The sequence below is a fragment of the Abramis brama genome (assembly GCF_963993115.1).
Source record: "Abramis brama genome assembly, chromosome: 10".
NCBI classification, from domain to species: Eukaryota; Metazoa; Chordata; class Actinopteri; order Cypriniformes; family Leuciscidae; genus Abramis; species Abramis brama.
In genome coordinates this window covers 30514493-30527197 of record NC_139972.1, presented here as the reverse complement: position 1 = coordinate 30527197, position 12705 = coordinate 30514493, and the positions used below count along the sequence as shown (strand labels likewise).

The window sequence follows — 12705 nt, the reverse complement described above, 5'->3', positions numbered from 1 at the left end:
CTCAGAATATCAAGCCAACATGCAAGACAGCGTGTAAACACGAGCAATACTGGACAAATGAACAGAACAAAGGGAGGAAATTAAATGCACAGTGATTATTAACTAAAACACAAACAGCTGTGATGATAGATGTCAGTATCCATGGTGACTGATCAGTGGCGTGAAAACAAAGACAAAGAAACACGTGATGATGAAAACAAACTAGAAGTCATGAACGCAAACTAACTGAACATAACTGACAGAATTAAAGGGACGGAGAAAATAAAATAATAGCAGAAGTACATACAATATACAACAGAACAGCAACTATAAACTAAAAAGCAACAACACAAAAATACAAATATAATAAAAAATAAATAAATTAACAAATAAATAAAAACAAAACACCATAATGATAAAATAAATAAAAATCAGTTCCATTCATCTTATTTCTAAAGCACATTTAGGGCCTGGTCTAAAGTCAATGGTGCAGTATTTTATTTTATTTTTGTTATTTAAAGAGCGCTTTAGGAATGTGCGCCTATAGGCTGGTCCATAACGCGCGTACACTTTGCTTATTACACACACAGGGACGCGCAGCAGCATACAAACTAGCCAGATATTAAAAATAAAAGGATTACAATGTAAAAGATTAATTTTGTGTACATAAAGTGGTGGAATCCGGCTTGTCCTGTATAGATGGTCTGCTTGCACGCTTTAACCTCGCACACGAGCAGATCTGTTTGCTCTCTGGAGACTCGTTCAGTCCTTCCACAACTGGGTTTTAAAGGGAATGGGAAATTAGACTCTGATTGTTTTTTTGCACATATTAAGAGAATAGGGACAACCTATTTAGACCATGCGCTGGGCACACAGACCATTTCTCCCGTCGTTAAACTTTCAAAAGTGGATTCGGACACACCCTAAGTGCACTTGTGCCGTTAGACTACGCACTTAGATCATTAAAATAGGGCCCTTAAAGGGGGGGTGAAATGCTATTTCATGCATACTGAGTTTTTTACACTGTTAAAGAGTTGGATTTCCATGCTAAACATGGACAAAGTTTCAAAAATTAAGTTGTACGTTTGATGGAGTATTTCTGTGCCAAAAATACTCCTTCCGGTTTGTCACAAATTTTGGAAAGTTTTTTTCGAGTATGGGCATGTGTGACGTCAGATGGGGCGGAATTTCCTTATACGGGTCCTAAGGGCACTTCTCCCGGACGCTTCTGCGCGCGCGCACCCGTAGACCAGAGCGAGAGAGCGAAAGCAGTACGCCCATCAAAGCGCTGTGCTCGCTGCAGTCACAGGACTTTGTTTGTTCCCTGCATTTCAACGATGATTGTTTTATAAACAAAAAAAGCCTATCTTTCTTTTATAAATATAATAAAACTAAAGACTTTTTGGAGATATGAAGGATGCAATACTACTCTATTGGTACACAAGATTAACATGAGATTGACTGAAACTGAGTGTTTCACCCCCCCCTTTAATAACAGCAACAAGACTGACTAAAGTGCTGTACAATACAAAATAAAAATACTATAAAATAACAAAAAGTAGAGAAGAATTCAATTCATATTTATTTGTATAAAGCTTTTTACAATGCACATCGTTTCAAAGCAGCTTTACAGAAAATGCATTTGTCCACATTACAATTTAGAGTGTTCTTTTATCAGAGGTAACTGTCTAAGTTATGCATTTCAGAATTGTACATATACAAAATCACAGTTAGCTAAACATTTATTAATTTAAACAATGGAATAATTTAAGGCAGAAACAATGAGCTCATTGAACACAAGACATTACAATGTATTAAAAGTGAATGAAAAAAGAGATGTTTTAAGACTAGATTTGAATGCAGATTACGTAGAAGCCAGTGGCGGATGCTGGTCTTTCAAAGAGGGGAAGCTCATTTTCGGCCTACATCATAAAAAATGTCCATTTACTTATACGCAAATTCTGCCCCATGTTCCTTTTCAAGAAAATGCTCTGTGACCCTGTCATACCAACTAGGCGTCTTTTCCAGTGACTTGACCAGTGTCCTCTCAATGGCCAGCAGAGTTATGCTGGGTACACACCAAAAGATAATCGGGCTGATTTTGGGCCGATTTCCCCCCTTCCGACAATCCTAGCTATGTCCCGATTATCTTGATGGTTCAACAGATTATCTTATTAGATTTTCCCTTGGTGTGAGGTGTGTTAAAAGTGTCCAAACCTGCTCGGAAGAACGTCGGAGCTGCCCCGATCGCAAATCGTAAATATTCATTATGTTTAATATTTACGATCAGAAATCCTGATGTGTGGGGGGAACTACGAGGACAAACGCACGCACGCTCTGGAGATTATCACGTGAAACAAAACAATATCCAATCAGAAAGCGAGATGATGGAAGACACAGTCATTCTCACACACACACACACTTGCAGAAAGCTGAGTGTTAAGGGTTCAGTGAGGTTCTATAGAGGGAGTAAATAACTTTTTCTAAAGAGACAATGGGCCCTATCTTGCACCCAGCGCAATTGACTTTGTACACCGACGCATGTATCATTCCTATTTTGCACCCGCGCACAGCGGACTTTTCCCTCCACAGACGCACATCGGTAAACTAGCAAATGCATTTGCGCTCCCGGGGGTGGTTCAGCGCAAAGAGGAGGCGTGTTCTAGCGCAAACATTCCCTGGTGCTATTTTGCAGGTTTAGAAAACAATTCCGCCACTGACCAGGAAAAACCTAGTCTAAAGTCAGTGGCGCGTTGCGCATGTTATTCATGCTATTTTAAGGGCGTATGCTTGGCCATAACCAATGTAACGTGTGCACAACACGCATACACTTTGCTTATCTCATCTACACACAGACGCAGCAGTTTTCATTTTTAGAAAACCATGCATTATTACAAGGAAAAATATTAACACATGAGGGAAATCATTGTTGTGTCCATGAAGATGTGAAAAAATAGGCATAAATCTAGCCAAATTATTATACGCCTGTTTAACCGTAGCTAATTTGGGTGTGTTTCTCCATCCCCAATGTCACTTCTCTGTGTTTTACGGCCCTGACGAGTACGGCGGTCTCCTCGGCTGTGAACCGCTCCTGGCGTGCACCTGGCAAATCTGCCGTTATAATATCAATCCGCCATGGAACAAGCGTGCCTGCTCTTAAAGGGAATGTGAGATGTCGCTCTGATTGGTTTATTTCATGTTATGCCCAAACCACACCTATGAATAATGAAGCTACTTCAGACCAACCCATTTTAGATTTGCGCCGGGTGCAAGAGTCATTTATCCCGCCGGTATAATAGCAACAGCGCCCTAGACCCACCCACAAAGTTACTTGCATTTCGCGCTTGATACTTGCGTTTCAGATCGTTAAAATAGGGCCCAATAAATCCAATAAAGAATAAATAAAGACAATAAAGAATGAATATATTTCTGTATAAAAGGTTATATATAATGGTGGGTACAATGTTTTTTTTCACGTGAATTTTCTGTGAAAATCAATCCAAACACTATCATTGCAATTTCTTCCTGCATATCGTCCGCCATGCTTATTCTGAAGTCTCGCGAGATTTTGTTCACAGTCGAGACTCTGGTTGAAAATCTGTTTGTGTGTGGTGTGTTGACTTTGTCACATCATGGCACACCACACACTATAGGAGCAAAACGCTTAAATCTAGGATTTTTTATCCTCATGTTTGTGGTCACATTTTGAAAATCTTATAAGATGTAAAAAATCTTTTGGTGTGTACCCGGCATTAGGTACAATTGTATAAATGTAATAATATAATAAAGGTATGAATAATAATATAATAAAGTATAATAAAACTACTACTACTAATATTATATATTTTTTTATTATTTTAATAATTATTTTTTAATTATTACTAATAATAATATAAAAAAATATAAGTAATAATATAATAAATATATAAATGTATAATTGTGTGAAATATATTATGAAAATTGGCTAGCAATTTCGACAAGCAGATACCAAGAAATAGGTTGCAGCAGTTTGTCTGTCGACCACACTTGCAAAATCAATGATAAGACTGAGCTCGAATAGCTTCAGCATCAGCGACTTTTTATTGTATGAAATCGCTGTCAATCAAAAGGAGATGCAGTCTTTCGACAGACCCTCCAATCATCACGCAGAAGCCCGGAGTCCAGGCCAGCCCACTCCTCATTCACCCCCAGAGATGCTGAGCGTCCGTGGGTGGGACATTATCGCAGCATTTATCCAATGACCGTCTAGTTTGAAGCACTGAAAAAAAACTGTTCAAAGCAGCCCCATTGAAGTCAGTGGACGCTGGGCTTCAACAGGGAAATGCACTGTGATGCTACGGGAATGTATGAGAAGGAAATCGAGTCCGACCTGTTATATGTAACTGATTCTGAACGAACTCGTCTTTGAGATGAACATGTTCTAACGCATTTTTAGTCAATAAAATGTTAACACAATATTACATATTTGACCATTCATTTTTTTGACATTATAGGGGAAGCCGAGCTTCCCTTGCAGTCTTAAAGTAATCCCAACTGGTAGAAGCAGCCCCAATGTAGTTTGGACGGCTGTTCCATAAGGTGGGACCACCTACAGAAAAAGCTCCACTACCTTAGTACTTTAAGCAAATTCTTGGAATTTAGAGCCAGTTTTGATCTTCAGATCTTAGGCTTTGTAAGGGATTATAGGGGTGGAGTAAATTAGACGGATAGCACAGCGTTTTATTATGTAAAGCTTTATAAACAAGTAAAAGGATTTGAAATTAGATTCTATAGTTAACTGGCAACCAGTGTATGTCTTTCAGAAGGGGAGTGTCAATTATGCTGTTGTGACCGGAGCGGCATTGTTTTTAGTATAACCAAATCCAGATAGCACAGACTATGCCACCTTGGGAATTGCACCCAAGGAAATGTTAAAGGAACCCAGGTTCGGTGGTGCAGAGAAAAGACAGAGTCGTGTCATCAAATAAACAAATAAATACTTTTATTGGTGAGGAAAATATTCTACTGGCATCATTTATTCATAGTGAAAATCACTGACAAGTTTATTATAAGAATAGGATATATCAATTGTTAAAAGAACATTCATCCCCATATGGCTGATACAAACACTGAATCACATTAAACAAACATCACAAAAGAAATGAATGTAGCATCCCCACAAAATAAAACAAGAAAATAATAAATACAAAAAGAATATAAACTACAAGGCTAAGGTTTACTTTAGGGGTGGCAAGCTACAATTGTGCTCTCAACCATTTGTGTGTGCACAGCAAACCAAATAGGAAGAGGTGCTCGAACCCTGGTGCTCCAACCTCACAACAAATGTGTTCAGCCAGGTGACTAGCCTCCCCCTCGGTACACTCAGCCTTGACTCAAACCAAAAAAAGAAAAAAAGAAAGATTAGTGGGTGCGATACAAATACAAAAATCACATCAATCACATCAGACACAAATATGATGGACCAGATCAGTTGGTGCACGGATAATAATCCGTCCTACCTCGTCGAGGACCCCGAAATACTCAACAGGTATTAGATAGACACTACACGCTGATATACAATTACACCACACGGCCACTATGGCCCAAATCACACTGGTCAAACCAACGTCATTAAAGAAATAACAAAATAACCCAAACCATAAAAATAAAAGCAAAACAAAACACAGAAACTTATATCTAGTCACGAAAAACAGCAGCACGACCTGAGTTAACCATCACGTGGTACGCGAGACACCCGAGAAATCACACGTCACGAGGTCAGGATACACTCGCGAATGTCCTTAAAAGCTTTCGATGAGCGCTTGACGGAACTCCCAGGGAACGCCGCCGAGACGGCTACAGCCATCACTCGACTAACGTGACACCGGTAACCGGAAGAGGGGCGGGTATGACAAAGCCTACCTTCTAGGGCTTCCCGTTTACACACTTAAATACACCGGCCCTAATTACCTCATCCACCCATTACCATATAAGGGTAACGAACACAAAACAAGGGAAAGGGGAATTCCCTACTACTACACTGTGTAGATCACAGGTGTCAAACTCAGTTCCTGGAGGGCCACAGCCCTACAGAGTTTTGTTCCAACCTTGCTTCAACACACACACACCTGCAGTTTTCAAATAAGCCTGAAGGACTTGATTAGCTGATCAGGTGTGTTTAATTAGGGTTGAAGCTAAACTCTGCAGGGCTGTGGCCCTCCAGGAACTGAGTTTGACACCCCTGGTGTAGATGATCGACACAAACACGATGATGAAGAGGAAAGTCTCTTTAATTAATCCACAATCATAAATCCAAACCAGAGAGAGAGCTACTCACACACATAATGTAGACAATACCCGACAATGAACAAACAGAACTGAACTTAAGTACACGTGATAACGAGGTAGATAATGAGTGCACAGCTGAACATAATGAGTGACCAAGACAACAAACGACTAACTCAGGCAGAAGGTGGTGAAACACAAAAAGTCCAAACTAACAGAACCGTGACAGAATGCCCCCTCCCGGAAGGCACATCCTTGTGCCATAGAGACAAGGAGGCATGGAGGATGAGGAGATGCCAAAACAGGCAGAGGATACAGGAGGCGGTTCTGTAGGTGGACAGCTGAGGAGACAGGAGGAGACAGAACAGAAGAGTCCAGGGTGGTGATGACGGTGGAAGGATCCATGGGATGGCCTTGAGCAGGGGCAGGTCGATGATACCCCAATGCACAACCACGGCTGCGCTCCACGGCGGTGTAGCTGGAGGGAGGAGCCATGGAAGAAGACAGCCGGATGGTATCATGGTGACGACAGGAGGCGGTGACGACGTAGGAGGTGGAGCCCACCGCATAGCCGGAGAGCCGATGGAATGACAGGACTCTGATGACCTAGGTGGAGGAGGCTGAGGTGGAACAGAGGGGCTAATGGGAGAAAGCGGTGATTGGGCGGCAGAAATGTTTGGGAACTGGGAAGGAGCTTGAAGGGCCAGACAAATATCACCCAAACATAAAACAGTATTTTGGAGAGGTGGTGGGAGAGGGGGATTGGGCGGGAACAGAGAATTTAGGACATGACAGACAGATTCAGAAGATAATGGGGCAAACAAGTCAAATTCTCCAAAATAATGAAAGTTTTCCTGTGCTGGAACCAAATACTCACTCTCAGTGGCGGGAGGGTGGGTGGGGCTCACTTCCATGCCCTCGAATTCCAGCCGGCTCGCAGTCAGACATGCATTGCTCCATGACGATGTTCAGCTCGGTCGCTTCTGTGGGCGCTGGCTCAAATGTCACGGTGGAGTCTCTCACGTTGTCTGTGGTGGGCTCTTACTGTCGGTCCTCGCAGTCTGGATGGTCTTGGTTGTGTGCTGGGTTGCGAGTGGGGCTGGACTCCACGTGTTCGTGACTCCATGAAATCCTCAAAGCTCTCCTGAGGTCCCTCCCCGGACAACTGCTCCTTAGTGGTGATGTTCAGGCCTCCATACAGGAAGGTGCAGAGGCAGTTATCCGGGAAGTCTGAGAGATTGGCAAGAAATATATAGTCCTCTAAATGTCTCTCGAGGGAGCTATTAACCAACTCAAGGCAAATTAACAAAAAATTGGGATTGTCCTAGCCTAGAAATCTAGACGCACCCTAGCGGCAGCAAAATGTATTTTGCAGCCAGGGCAGTCTAGCAACTCTCCATTGACTTTCGAGCTGCAAAAACCTAAATTGGGTCAGGCCAATCACATCGTGTATAGAGTAGGCGGGGCGGGCTTAACATGATGACGACAGAGTTGCGACGGTTCCCTGCTTGAATGAAAACAAAGAATGGCGGCTGCTGGAGAACAGTCTTTCGAATCGGCTTTGGCCGCGACTCTGGAGGGCTTGGAGTTAAGCTTTTCTTTGAGAAAAGAGCAAAGAACGGCACTTAAGTCATTCTTAAAAAAAGGAAGATGTGTTCGTAGTTTTGCCGGCCAGATTTAAAAGTTGAATCTATCAACTAACGTTAGCTCCGCTGTTGGGAAAACGCTCTGGTTGGTTGAAGCGCTGTCCTATTGCGTGCCGAGGGAATTTGAAAGACAGCCGTTTATCCCGCCCCTTGGATTGAGCCGTGTCTATGGTGAGTTGCCAGACCTAACATCTTGATGTAGGTCTGGCTTGCCAGGCTAGGATTGTCCATGAGGATGAGGAAAAAACAAAAGGCCCAAAAAACACAATGTCACAGACACTAATATAACGCACCGCATTAATTACCTGGGTCAGGTATTCTGTCAATTATGCTGTGTAGATGATCAACACGAACACAATAATGAAGAGGAAAGTCTCTTTAATTAATCCACAGTCATAAATCCAAACCAGAGAGAGAGCTACTCACTCACACACACACGTAATGTAGACAATACCCAACAATGAACACAAACAGAACTGAACTTAAGTACACGTGATAACAAGGTAGATAATGAGTGCAGATAATGAGTCCTTCCAGCATTACAGCCAGTTTATCAGTCAGCTCCTGCAGTCTGGAGAATAAAGCTCTCAGAGAGAAAGAGCTCCATCCTCCTAGAAGTGCTGAAACTCCAAACAGAGAAGAAACCAGTAGAGCTGATAGACTGGATAGATAAAGAGAGGGAAGTGAGGGGATTCCTCCAGTGTCTGCCCTACATCTCACAGCTCAGGTCTAAATACTTTATATTTAAAATTAATTTTTATATTTGACAAAATCAGTCAGTGAAGCCATTATGAGTAATTCTGTCTTTGTAACGATGCAAATACAAGTTCTACAGGCTAAATAGTTTTACAGATGCACATTTGTTTTTACAAATGTTTTTACGTGTTTAATTTTTATCGTTCCCAGTTAAGAGTTCAAAGGTTTGTATGTGGCAATTAGAGGCAACAATCAATCACACTTTACATGACAATTACTAGAAAAAATGTTTAATCCACTTTTTACTTTGAATCAATATTCCTCAGAAAAGCTATTCTCACTTTGGGCCCTATTTTAACGATCTGAAACGCAAGTATCAAGCGCGAAACACAAGTAACTTTGTGGGCGGGTCTTGGGCGCTGTTGCTATTATACCGGCGGGATGAATGACTCTTGCAACCGACGCAATTCTAAAATGGGTTGGTCTGAAGGAGCTTCATTACTCACAGGTGTGGTTTGGGCGTAACGTGAAATAAACCAATCAGAGAGACATCTCACATTCCCTTTAAGAGCAGGCACGCTTGTTCCATGGCGGATTCCTATTATAACGGCGGATTTGCCAGGCGCGTGCCAGGAGCGGTTCACAGCCGAAGGAGAGCAACGCTCTCTTCACGGCCGTAAAAGAGAGAGAAGTTACATTGGGGATGGAGAAACCCACCCAAATTAACTTCGGTTAAACAGGCGTATGGTAATTTGGGTAAATGTGTAAGCTAGATGTATGCTTTTATAATAAATTGTGTATCTATCTATCTATCTATCTATCTATTGTAATAATGTATGATTTGCAAAAATGAAAACTGCTGCGTCTGTGTGTAAATGAGATAAGCAAAGTGCATGCGCGTTGTGCACATGCTACATTGATTATGGCCAAGCATGCGCCCTTAAAATAGCATATGAATAACATGCGCAACGCGCCACTGACTTTAAACTCGGTTTTTCCTGGTCAGTGGCGGAATTGTTTTCTAAACCTGCAAAATAGCACCAGGGAACGTTTGCGCCAGAACACGCCTCCTCTTTGCGCTGAACCACCCCCGGGAGTGCAAGTGTATTTCCTAGTTTACCGACGTGCGTCTGTGGAGGGAAAAGTCCGCTGTGCGTGGGTGCAAAATAGGAATTATACATGCGTCGGTGTACAAAGTCAATTGCGCTGGGTGCAAGATAGGGCCCTTTATCTTACTCTGAAAGAATCTGCACTACTATTTAGTCTGTCTCTAATATTGCTCAGGCAAAAATTCTCAGAAATAACAACCACTTCATTAATTCCCCAAAACTAATACAATTAATGACAGATCATTCTTAAACAGAGTAGAGTAAAAAGCTTTTCTGAGACAGTCTGAGGAAGTTTTTGGTAACACTTTACAATACGGGTGCACTATTAAGCATTAATTCATGCTTAACTAATGCACAGATAATCATGTGTTAATGTATGACTGTGTGTTTGATCTATTCTAAACAATTAATTATTACTGCATTAGCAACTAATAAAAAGTCTATATGATTAATTGATTAAGTAATATGAATTGTTATTAATTAAATGTGTCATAATGTATTAATTCCTTAATAACATATTGTATTAAAGGGGTCATATAATGGTACATGCACTTTTACAAGTTGATTGTACTGAAATGTGTGTTGGCAGTGCCTGTACACAACCATCATAAAATGATAAAAAATCCATCCAGTGTTTTTTTTTAATCTTCTTATATGTTTTCCCCCATCTCAAATCAAGCCGCTCCTCCCACGATTGTTGATTGACAGCAGCGTTTCAACACAGACCCGCCCTTGCTCATGAGTGAGCTGTCAATCATAGTCCGCACGGACCGGCGCGGTCATTGTTGATACGCTGGAGCACTGTCTATGAGCAGAATGGCGTCTAAGCGATTGTGGTGTTCTGTTCTTGGGTGTAATAAAGAACACAGCAGTCATTTTGATGTTTGTTTTCGAAGGGAATATTCCCCACGATCAACGTCAATGCTTTCATGTTTGCGCGAATCATTTCACACACCAGACTGCTTTACAAACGAGGTCAATATAAAGCTGGTTTTGCTAAGAAGCTACTCCTGAAAAAAGGATCGGTACCAACTATTCGTGTTCCTGCTGCACCTCCAGAATAACTGAAGTGAGTGTAACGTTTTATTAACCTTTATATTCATATTTATATTAATCTTTGCAAATCGCCTGCTGCACGCTTCACGATGAATGCGGCTGTTTACACTCAAGGTACATTACGGCATGTTTTATATGTACAACGTTCTCAATATAATTCATAACTCCACGTTTATAATGAACAACGCGCTATGGTTATTGTGTTATTGTGTTAACAAACGGTGTACGCACAGAACAGAGGGGCGGGGTGAGCAAAGCTCATTATCATTTAAAGACACATGCACTTAAACGGCGTGCTGAAAACAGCTGTTTTTGACCAGGTAAAATGAGTGTTTTCTTACAATGCTAATGAGAATTTTTAATTAAAGTATATTACAGACTTTTAATTTAGACCCTAAAGAATCATATTAGCTTGTACAAAAATGGCATTATATGACCCCTTTAACTAATAGTGTAAATGTATCTATACCAGATGAACTACCTCATCTAGTACCTTGTTGTTCATGGCACAGGAATATGTCAGGTTAAGCTTGAGGTCTAGGGTTCAAAGGTGGAACTCTGAGAACATGCGGCCGGGTATTGCTATTTCATAACACTGTGTCTAGACGCACAAAGACAATATAATGTCCATTATAGTCAGTGATAGTGATGCTATGCTGGATGTGGCATGACACTACACGACACAGCAAAACCCCGACAGTAAACTGATGCCACTTTCTATTTCTGATGTACTCCAGGCTCTTGCGCTACTTCTGTTATAAAGGACAAATGAACTTGCATTGGTCTGTCATGTCCAATGTAGACAGCTGTTGCGGTATGACCAATAATGGTCACGTCCAGTTTAAACACAGTGTTTAACAGCGGTCAGTTGGTCAGATTCTGGTGTGCTGATATTTGTGTGCAGCCCAACTTACCCATCCTTCAAACACATTCTCTGACATCACATTCACTGCATGTGCCACTGTCAAACCCATGAATGACATATCACTTAACAATTAGTTAATAAGTCATAACATAATGATACATTTGCAAATCATTAGTTAATGATTAATTAAAGCAGAGAACTAGAAGTTGAAGTACATAGCTTTGACCAATTGTGGTAATTAACGCATTCATTTACACTATTAGTTAATACAGTGTGTTATTAAGGAATTAATATATTGACACATTTAATTAATAACTTCATATATTACTTAATCTTTTCATCATATAGATGCTTTATTAGTTGCTTATGCAGTAATAATTAATGCTTTAGTTCTTCATGAGTCATACATTAACACATGATTATCTGTGCATTAGTTAAGCATGAATTCATATATATTAGTGCACCCGTATTGTAAAGTGTTACCGCTTTATTTATCAGCCACTCTGCTCTCACCAATAGTTCAAACGCCTGTACTTTCCCCAGATAGATGGACCTCAGGTGCATACATGCACACTTTTTGGGAACAATTTATTTGACACATGTTTATTAATGTCTGTGACTGTAGTCATCAGGGTGGGAATTATACCGCGGCCATGGCCGCCGTTGCCCTACACTTTGGCCTTCATGCCCCGTGAAAAAAAAATCATCGTACGGCCACAGTGGCCTGTGTGCCCTGGCCCTGTCCAAGTTCCACCCAAGTAGTCTCTGAACTTCAATTAGTTTGTGGATTCGCGCAGGTGCAGTGTCATAATCACATCGATGATCTCACGCATCAAAACAGCAGTGCAAGAAGCATGTAACGTCAGCACCAACAGAAGAACGACACTCTGTTGTCTACACTGGTGCATAGATATATACACTAGATTTCGCCTTGGCTACGGCATTCGTTCATGAACTGCCGTAGCCAAGGCGAAATCTATATGTCTATCTATGCACCAGTCTGCGCACACGTCACACAGCAGGAAGCGCGGGCGCCCTCAGATCACGACGTCGCTGTGTTACAAGAGGTAAAAACGATATAAGTACTGTT

At 41.3% G+C, this 12705-nt stretch overlaps 1 protein-coding gene across 1 annotated transcript in view; it reads left to right on the top strand.

Annotated features, from left to right (window-relative positions):
- LOC311091491 (uncharacterized protein) overlaps positions 1-12705 on the top strand; it is a 255781-nt gene that overhangs the window by 221629 nt on the left and 21447 nt on the right. The window lies entirely within an intron of this gene.